Consider the following 10,924-nt stretch of genomic DNA (forward strand, 5'->3'; position numbering starts at 1 on the left):
CTACTATAGACCTTTCCTGCCCACTTTTATGGAAAAAACTGGTTACTGATCCACTTGTTGTCCATGAAGTACTCTGAGAATAAATTTCGCGTACATTGTGTTCATTTTTTAAATGACGCGCTCAGTTTCCTGTTGAGCAGTTTTTACTAAATGATAGAATCTGAGCACTAGAAAAAATGCAAAAACTTTTTTGTGTAATAAAAACTATATACTGCACTCGTTACCATGCAAAAAGTAATGATGGGGCGTCCTTTTTCTGTTTTTCCAAACATAGATTACAAAAAACCTTTTCCTCGTCAACAATGTTTTTATTATCTACCATCAAAACTCCAAAATAGTTCCATAGTTTACTCTTACAATTTCCATTCAACCGCTGAAGTTTTATTGAATAATCTTTCACTGACTTATCCATCTGTTAATTGTAAGAAATTATTAATTTTTTGCTAATACACTTCATTAACAAACTTACCTTGAATGCTAATATCAGGGTTGCCGCGAATCACATTTTTATTTTACCAAATCCCTTGAAAAAATTTACCAAATTAAAAAAAAAAGTACCAAACTTTTTTTTACAAATTTTATTTGTAAAAAATAAAAGAAACACATTTACTTTTTTTTTAAGCGTTTTTTTATTTACAAAATAAATAATTAAAAAAATTAAAAGTATTTCAAATAAACTTCAGTTCTTGTTTCTCTTAAAATTAATATAAAAAAAAGATATAACAAATATCACTTCGTGTTTCTCTTAACATTAATGACAAAAAATTGGTCATAAAATAACTTCTTGTTTCTTTGAATGAAATAAATTTAGTTATTGTTAACAATCGTTAAATGAGCTTGAAGGCCATACGAATTTTAGGAAAGTTCAAAAATTCATCAACAAACAAAGAGATCACCACATCTCCTCAGTAGCTATAACTTCGACCTCTTTGATTGTTGATGATTTTTCGATTTTTCCAAAAATTCTAATGGCATTCAAGCTCATTTAACGTTTGTTAACAATAACAAGTTATTTGACAAGCCAGAAAAAACCAAAAACATTGAAATAAACTTAGTTTTAGGATCAAAGTTGGTTGATCAAAATAAATACATATTCATATGTATTTTTACATTTGACAAAATTAATCAATCAAATATCAAATTTCATTTAAAGTAATGTTTAGCTGCCCACACATAATTTGCTTCATTTTGAGAATTAGCAAGTTCTTTTGCAAGCATTATGTTATTTATGGTTTTATATGACAATTTATTTCTTGTTTTCGATTTAATTAAAGACAAATCGGAAAACTTCCGTTCGGCAGCTGCTGAGCTGTGGGGTAAAGTCATCAAATTATATACAAAATTTGTGAGATCTTGGAAGCATGCTTCTTCCATTCCATTTTTAAAAACTGAAATTTTTTCCCAAAAATCTAGAATATTCATTTCCGTGTTCAATTCCAAGTTGGTAAGCCTTAATAATTTCCACTGGCTAACTATAATCGCTGGTTGCCAAACCTGGGAAGTTTTTTAATAATGGTTCAATCGATAGTTCAGAGTTGAATAAAACTTTACCGGGTGTTATTATTACTAAATTTTCAACATCTTCTCTTGAAAAGTCGAATCGTTGCTTAATTTGTTTTAAGAGCTCTAAGTAAAATTTGAGAACATTTCTTTTTATTCTTACTTTCTGAAAATCAGTCAATTTACTTTTTTTCAAATAGTCTTCTGCTTTGGAACCAATAAAAACATTTTCTATTTGAACATAATTTCCTTCGTCTAATAAATCAATATTATTCAAAGATTTCAAATTTCGAACATATGCGTTTGACATAAAATTGACCAATATTAATTTAAAATTGGATTCCAAATGCAAATGTAAGTATGGCAATCTAACCTTTTCTGATTGAAATTCTTTATTCATATCATTGATAATTTTCAGAATGTAGGATAAAAAAAGAAAGTATACCTTTACATCGGGCTCATTCATTTGCAATGCCAAGCCTGAAGCTTTAGTACCGTTCACTTCTAACACACGATCAAGAAAATATAAATATAGTGGAAGCCATTGTTCAACAATTCTATTAATAACCTGCTCCAAGGCAAGCCATCTTGTTAAAGAAACGCCTAATATTTTGTGGGGCTCCACCTGACAATATTCTTGAAATTCCTTCAATTCTTCGATTCTTTTCGGGCTATGAGAAAAAAAACTGTATATAGAGCGACAAAGTTGTTCGATTTGATGCGGCAACTGTTTACACGCGTAAGCTGAACATAAAGATCTACGTCCGACTTGAACTTTTCTTTTAGGCTATTCAATTCTCCGGCCATTACATTTGCCCCATCGGTTGTTAGTCCGATAACATTTTTAAGAGGAATATTTCGTTGCATAAAGAATTTTTTAATATCTAAGTAGATGGAATTCGCATCGCAATACTTTAATTCTATTAAACCTAAAAATTTGTCATGAACACTTCTTGAAAATTTGTCAAAAAATCGAACAATTAAAATTAAGCATTTTTTTGTCGAAACATCCGTGGTTTCATCCACAATCAGAGAAAATTTGTTCGTTCTTAATTTTTCGGTAACTTCTTCACATGACCTCTTACCCAACTGATCCACCAATTCTGTGGCTTTTGTTCGGCCGCAATGAAGCTGCTGTGCAATTCGAGAGTCCGGACAGCACTCTTTTAACAGTTTCGGTAAGAAATCCATAAGTAAAAATGGCAAATTGTGGCAAATAAGAAACATAACCATAGTTAACTCCGCATGATGTACTTGCTTAGACATTTGTTGATGTTCTTCATCCAAAAACTTGTCCATTTAGATTTGATGTTTTTTTTTCTGTTCGTTTTGTTTGTGGATTGGAAAAACATTATGTTTTTTTTTAAATGATAAATGGTTTGACAGCTTCTTATCACAAGCTATGCAATAGCTACACCCATCTTTATTCCGCAACCAAGAAAATCTCGATAGCCAGTCATCTCGGAATTTTCTCCAAGTTTGTTTTACGGGATGTGCAGAGAGGAGTTCAAGAATGGATATATCAGAATCTAAAAACCTAGCTGAAGAAGACAAGTTCGAGGGAGGCAGGTAAGGGGAGGAAAGAACGGACAGTTTGCTGAAGGAAAATTCAGGAGAAAAACTGGAATCCGAGGAAACGTTGGAAAAGTGAAGCGCAAGTTCTAAGGCTATATCTTGCGGATATAGAAGATTACCACGAGGAGAATTGAGGAGAGAAATCGGAGAAAAGGAGGTTAAACCAGATCCTTATGTCAGCCCAGATCTTTTTTGGGTTAGAAGAGGAATTGATTTCGCTAGTGAACTTTTGAAAACAGAGAACTTTAGCAGCTTTCGCCTTACGACGAAAAATCGCATTAGATTTTTTGATTTGCATTAAGTTAGCATTTGAACAAGTGCGCGCAGGTTTGGCTGATTTAGAGGAGGACTGAGGAATGGAATAATTGACTGCAGAACGGATAATTTTTTGAATACGTGAGGGCTCCTGATGCGACATTGGACGAAATGGGGAAAAGACGGGAATGAAATTCAAAGAATCTCTATGGAGAGGGAGGAGATGTTTGAAGGAGTAGGGGGGAGGGTGTTATGTGGTACTTTTCTGTTGATCAGAATGGCTATTCCCTATTTGCTGGTGGTATTGCTGGGGAGGTTATATAAATAACCTATATATGCCTTAGGGGTATGAGCTACAATATTGTTGGCAAGATGAGTTTTATTTAATAATATTGCTGAGGGGTTGAATGTTTTAATTAAAAGTTCGAGTTCGATGTAATTATTTAAGTATCCGTTGATATTCCACTGAAGCATGGATAACATGGATAGAAAAATAAAGAAAAAGTAATAATGTGAGGTTATGGGAATTTATTGTTCCATCAACGAGGGTGACGGAGATGAAAGGGAGGAGGAGGTTGGATAGGTGTTATGAGCAAGAGGAGAGATGGCAAAAGATGCCAGGGGAGTTAAGGTGTGTGAGGAGGGCGATGAGATGTGAGAAAGTGGAGAGAAAGATGGGGGAAGAATTCAAGGGTGGGGGGTATAGAAGAGGGGAGTTCTTTGAAGTTTCTGGAAGTTCTATGTGATGCAATGGATTGTTGGTGGAGGATGAATCGTTGTTAGCTTTTGTTGTTGTTGCGTTATTATTGAGGTTAGAATTTTTTGATATTGAAGTATTATCTTTGTTATTAGGATTTTTTGAGTTTGTATTTATATCGCTGTTAGTTTGCATTTTTGCCACGTTGGCGAAGGAGAAGGGGGAAGGGGTGGAAGGAAGTTGATTTTTATACATGGTAATGGCGTCCCGCATGGTGCATTTGTGAATAATTTTAATCTTTAATATTTCTTTCGATTGAATAAATTTAGGGCAAGCATTTGAGGACGAGGGGTGTTCACCTGCGCAGTAAACTCTGGTGCAATCAGAAGGTGGAGAGTGGTTAGGAGGAAGGTTGCAAATGCCACAGGAAGGAGATTTATCGCAGTGTTTAGCGATGTGTCCTAATAGCTGACAAGTTTTGCAGCGCATAGGATTAGGGTAGTACGGACGGACATCTAGGGTTCTCCAGGCTACTTCAATTCTGTTAGGAAGTGTATATTTATTGAATGTTAATAATACGGCACCAGTAGGTACACGAACGCCTTTAACCATTTTGCTAAACTTATGGACTGCGGAGACACCTTGTTCCTTGAGACCTTCAATTATTTCATCGTCGCTAAGTTGGCAAATATAGGGGGCATAAATTGTGCCCTTGACTGAGTTAAGGGTGCTGTGAAGAGCGACTTCAACAGCACCTGCACCGGGTAGATTCTTAGTGAAAAGGAATTTATCAGCAATTTTTTGATTTTTTACAAGGAGGAGTAGGCTGCCATCGCGAAGTGACGAGATGTTGTTAATATCTTTACTGATAGATTGAATACCTTTATAAATCGCGAAGCAGGAGATGGATGTAATAGGTTTACTTGCATCCCGCGAGGATATTTGGGGTCATCCTTCTTTGTTATGGGGAGTTCCGGAAATTCCAACGTTGATTGTTCAGGCTTTTTTTTTAGTCTTCTGGGCTGAGGATAATAGGGCAAACCTATTATCATCCAGATTGTTGGCCCCAGGGGGCATTGTGAAAATATTACTTCTTATGTAAATGACAAGACCGGTTGTTTATAAGTTTATAATGTTCTTTATTTCCCTTGCTTCGGTGCAAGAGCAGCCGTAAAAGCTGAGCGAGTAAATACAACTGAACTTTTTAAAACTATTGCAGCGGCGACTACGCCTAAATACCTGTGTGAATAAACTGCACACGCTCTGCCGCGTGACTTGTCAGCGCAGTAGCAGCGATAGGTGTTTGTTGTTGTCACGCGCAACTCGTTGAGCGCGTCGTCAGCAATATCGTTGGCAGTGGAGTACCTGGCTTCTGTAGTTTGAAAAATAATTTTCGCACGCTCAGCTTCAGACGTATCGTCAGCGATTTCGGTGGAATTGAAATGTTGTCCGGAAGCGTGTTGTTGCTCTTGTTCTTTTGTTGTTGGCTACTATGGTGTGTTAACTACTCCCCCGCTAGAAGAGGGGACGTCCACGGATCCCTTAAGAACGCTGTTCAATATTGCAATATTAGCACTGCGCTTCCGTACTTTGTAGATTATGTAGGCTGATATGCAAACAATAAAAAATACTATTGTTAAGGTGTAGGCTATAAGCCACTGAGACGACTGTGCTTCGACAAGCCCCCTCAACGATGCAATGTGTCGCAGATTTTTTTGGTTAATGTTGTGCAGGTAAGAAAGGATATCAAGTCAAAATGATGTCCAGTGTCAATCTCATGCTGTTTGGTCGAGCTAATCAATTTGTTTACGGTGTCGGTTAACTGGTTAATCTTAACTTGGAGCTGGCTATTAATGTAAATCTGTTGCTCGTTTCCTTCAATCAGGGATTCTGCCCGCGTTTGAAGTTGGTTAAAGTCATCGAAATCGGGAGTTCCAGCTACGTATTTGAGAGCGGTGCCAAGAAAGTTTATGCTACGGGATTGTCGGTGATGAATTCTTAATGAATCTATTAATCGTAATATGCGGTCTATGTCCAGTTGAACGGTTTTCCTGATGTGAGACTGCGGGAAATTCCCAAGAAGATTATGCGTTTCTTCGGCTATGTTCTCGTAAATGGTCAAATTCAGGTGGTGAATGATGTGTTTGTACTGGCGGTAAATTGCAACCTCCCCGTCCGAAATAGGAATGTAGACGGACTCAGTGAAATTTAGAATTTCTGACCGCGATAACGCAGCCGCCATCAAAATCAGGAGCATAGATTCTTTCATATTGTAGTAATAGTAATATAGTCCCTTGATGGTTGTTAGTTTGGTCCCTCGATGGCTACGCCTCGGCTTGGCGTGCGTCCGAGCACCGCGGCCACGAAATTATCCTTTACAAGGATTTTGTTGTGGCCCCACGTTGGGCGCCAATGACAAGACCGGTTGTTTATAAGTTTATAATGTTCTTTATTTCTTTATGAGCGAGTAAATACAACTGAACTTTTTAAAAATTGCAGCGGCGAATAAATACCTGTCCTGCACACGCTCTGCCGCGTGACTTGCCAGCGCAGTAGCAGCGATAGGTGTTTGTTGTGGTCACGCGCAACTCGTTCAGCGCGTCGTTTGTAGTTTGAAAAATAATTTGCACGCTCAGCTCCAGACGCATCGTCAGCGATTTCGGTGGAATTGAAATGTTGTCCGGAAGCGTGTTGTTGCTCTTGTTCTTTTGTTGTTGGCTACTATGGTGTATTAACTTGTATGCAAAAATGTAGGAATGTAGCACAAATTAACAATAAGAAATAAACACAACGAGAAAATAACACAGACACCGCTAGAATGCAGATGCTCAACAACAGCACTAGCGAGAGAAAAAAAAATGCGACCGTACGGTATGACAACACGGTTTCGACTGCACTTTGGATATATATTAAGGCTTCGTATAGGGCCTTGTTATTAGCATGTGTTGTGTTTTGCGTTAAACAGTTGTTAATCGTTTGGTTGATTTTTGAGGCGAAGTCGTCCTGTTTTTGTAAGTATTTATCTAGGTTGGTCGGGTATGCTAGCAATTTATTATTCGTCGTTGTTTCGTTTTCTAGTGTTGCTTGTTTCCATTCTTCCATGGTCTTTTGTGCATTGTTATCTTCTCTTGTTTTATTGTGGTTCGTTCTCGCGACTTTGGCATACGAGAATTGTTGGTGCATATGCTTCATGGCTCCTGTTGTATTGTTGTACGTTTGTATCTTTCTCCTTTTTGGTAGTTGGGGAAATTCCGTGTCTAGGACAGCGTTGTTGTTAAGTAGCTCGAACCGGTTTCCGATTATGTTTTTGTATTTTATTTGTGCCTCTTTGCTAGTGATATTTTCGAGCGTGGTTATTCTTTTGATTGTATATGCCTTGACCCTTGCTGGGCAGTCTTTACTCGTGGCCTGGTGGTTCCCCTTACAATTAACGCATTGTTCCTTATAGCACTTTATTGTGTTGTCGTGTGTACTTCCACATTTTGCGCAGATTGCGTTGAGCTGCTTGCAGTGCTGCGCAACATGGTTGTACCTGAAACAACGGTAGCATTGCGCAAATGCCACAAATGGTTTCACATTTAATTTGGTGTAACCGAACGTTACTTCCCTCGGTACTTCCAGACCGTCAAACAATATTTTGACTCTTCGTGTGGGAAACTTCAACCCTTCCTGTGTCCTGTTCACTCTCCTTGTTTTTAGTATTTTTATAGGTGAAACAATGTTTTCTTTTAGCTCCTCTTCCGTAATGTCAACTGGTATATCGAATATTATGCCCATTTTAGATACAAAGTGTGCAAAAATCTTCGCTTCGTATTGCTCGCTTGTTTTTTCACAGAAGTTGTTTGCTGCTTTCCCGTTTTTAAAAGTGATTTTGCATCTTCCAAATCCTATTTTTGTGACTTCCAGAATGTCCTCTGTTCCGTTATCCTGTAACCACTTGTTCACCGAGATCGCGTTAATTGCTGTTCTTTCATTATCGTTTTTGTTTTTTTTTTGTCAAGGTAGACAATGTAGGGTCCGTTATGGGTACCGTTGTAATTAAAATTTTCGTGGGTCGGTCGCATCTTTTTGTTGTTGGTCTTGTTTGGCTGTTGCTTCGGCTTCTTGTGTTGTAATTGGCTGAGGAACTGCCTGGCTACTCGCCATCGAGGTGCATTATGTTCGTTTTTTTCTTTATTTTTCACTTTTTTAATTATTGTCTGTATTGTACTTACTACGACCTTCATTTAAGATTACTTTGTATGTTGATAACTGTATATTTCCTCTTTTAGTGTTGGTTGCTCTTGATTTCACGTCTATTCGCTTTCACTGTTCACTCGCGAATGAATTTGCTTTTTATCATGGAAATAATTTTAGATTGTACCAAACGTTATGGTACGCCGAACCACGCCGCCGCCGCCGCCGCGCCATTTTCTTGTTAACTCGGCGGCGGTGCGTTTGAACTGGTAAAAATCGGCGGCGTGGCTCGGCGGCGTAAATGTCTAATTTGTACAAACATTCATAAGAGAATAACAAATGCCGCACGCGCGGACAACCAATGGCCGAAGCTTCTCTCTCTTCTCTACGCATGTCTTCTAAATGTTTTAATATTAAAAATTTTGAATAAGCGTCTACACATGTGATAAATTGTAGTTTCTGTGCGTAGAAAATGTCTAAATGAAGTTGTTTCCCTTTTTCTGGGATTGGGGCTTTGCTTATTGGTATTTTTTTGGGATGGCGACCATATTTATTTTTATTGCATTTCATACAATTTCGAATGTATTCTTTCATACTTTTCTCATTTCTGGCCAGTAATACAATTTTTCTATTTGTTTAATATTTTCATTATAGCTTCAATGAGCTCTATTATGGGTTTGTTCGATTCATTCCATTGGAAAAAGGTTTGTAAATACAAATTGGTTCTGAAAAGTTTGTTTGAGAGTTTCTTGGACTTCATGCAAATCTTCAACAGTGCAGTAAATCCCCGTCACTAGCTTTGGCTGAATATTTATTTATTTTATTTATTTATACAAAGCTTACATAATAATTAATTATTATATAAACTAAAGCAGACGCAGCGCTAGCAGCAGAGGCTTTCGGCTGGCTGGTTGGGTCAGATACGACGGAGTAGGTCTGTGTCCTTTAGAAATTTGTAAATTTTGCTAATATTTTCTTCTGTGGCGTCCATTAACAATGGGAGAGGGTCCTTGTTGTCGAAATGATGAAGTCTTTGAGAAACAAGTTCTGGGCAGGATACCAGTAGATGTTGCACGCTGACTGTTGCTTCACAGAAGGGGCAGGTGTTGGATCTAATGCCCTGTAATAAGTGCGCGTTGGTAATTATGGTGTGCCCAATTCGGAGACGTGTGTAGGGGGTGATGTGGTTGGTAGGTATGGATGTTGTGTATACAGGTTTTGTTCGGTTGGGGTTAATGTCCGAATAATGGTGATTATAATCCGCCCATTCACGTAATAACTTTGTTTGTCTCTGACTATGAATTAGTCGGTATATGTCGCTAGGTAAGATGACTTCGGATGTGATTGTTGGTGTGATGGAAATATCTTTGGCGATGGTATCTGCAAGTGTGTTGCCCTTTATGCCGGAGTGTCCAGGTATCCACATGATTTTGATCCTTGTTTTTGGCAGAGTATTGAACAGCGTGGAATATAGCGGTTGCTTCGGCGGTGAAAATAGAGCAGAATGAAAAAAAGAGGCCGTACGCGACAACTTTTTGATTTTCCTTTACCACAGCATAGGAGGTGTGTTAGGCCTTCGATCCATCCGTGAAAATCAATTGCCAGCCGTTGGATTTATAATGTGCGATTATTTCTTATTAGAAGTATAATGGAGGGTTTATACATCTTTATTAGGATTTCAAGTTCAATGTAGTTATTGTGATACCCGTTTATGTTCCACTGTAATAATGGTAATATTTGTTATATAATATGTGTGTTAGTATATGAATTAAAGGGTTAGTATAAGGATATTTATATTTATGACTTATCTATGTTGGTTGACTTGTGTGACGGTAATTTTGTTTTATATGTATTTGGTGTTATGAGGACGTTAAGATCGGGGAATTTTGCGTGTAATTGGCTGAAAGGTGACATCTCGGTATCCCTGATGATTGGACGGGGGTATGTGGGGGTGGGTGGGCTGGAATTATTTTCTGCATTTCTACTTGTAGTCGCTATTTCTGGTGTGCTGACGTTAGTTGCTGTTTGTTGTCTTACTGGGGATGTTGTTGTGCTGTTTTTCTGCTGAGGTTTGGATATGGTTGAAGTTGTTTGTGTGATTGATTTAGTATGACATGTTTTCTTGGATGCTCCGTTATTTGCTTGTGGGTTATTGTTTGTAGTTTCTACCTGGGGTTTGTTTGCTGGAGTTGTTTGCAAGTCGAGTGCTGTGTTTACAGTTGTTGGTTCGGTCATTATACTGCTGGTATTTTTTACAATTTGTGCGAAGGACGGCGCCCTTGTTTTTTTTTTTGAGGGGGTTGCATTTGATGTGTGTTGGGGTCGCTGTTGAAGATTTTCCACGCATCTCTAATTGTGCATCGGCGCTCTATTTTTATTTTATTTAGAAAGTGGGTGGTATTTTCATTAAGAAAGTGGGACAGCCAGGGTCATTGGATGGATGGGTTTCAATTTGGCAGTTTATGCAGAATGTTCTTGGGCATGGATTATGTGGCGGAGAGGTTGCACACGGGCTGCATAGCTCAATATTTCGGCATCTATTTTTGGTATGACCGAGTCTTTGACAGGTTTTGCACCGCATCGGATTTGGGATAAATTCTTGCACACGAACCCTTTCCCATCCTAATTTAAGGATTTCTGGTCTACGGATTAGGTCGAATGTCACAATTGCAGCACCGGTAGAGATTAGTGCGTCACCATCTTTACGCATGATTTTTTTGA

At 38.1% G+C, this 10,924-nt stretch overlaps 1 pseudogene; it reads right to left on the reverse strand.

Moving 5' to 3' along the window:
- Positions 1-1,468: 1,468 nt before the first annotated feature.
- Positions 1,469-10,438, reverse strand: LOC126753699 (uncharacterized; annotated as a pseudogene).
- Positions 10,439-10,924: the final 486 nt, after the last annotated feature.

The sequence above is a fragment of the Bactrocera neohumeralis genome, chromosome 3, assembly GCF_024586455.1.
Source record: "Bactrocera neohumeralis isolate Rockhampton chromosome 3, APGP_CSIRO_Bneo_wtdbg2-racon-allhic-juicebox.fasta_v2, whole genome shotgun sequence".
Taxonomy (NCBI): Eukaryota; Metazoa; Arthropoda; class Insecta; order Diptera; family Tephritidae; genus Bactrocera; species Bactrocera neohumeralis.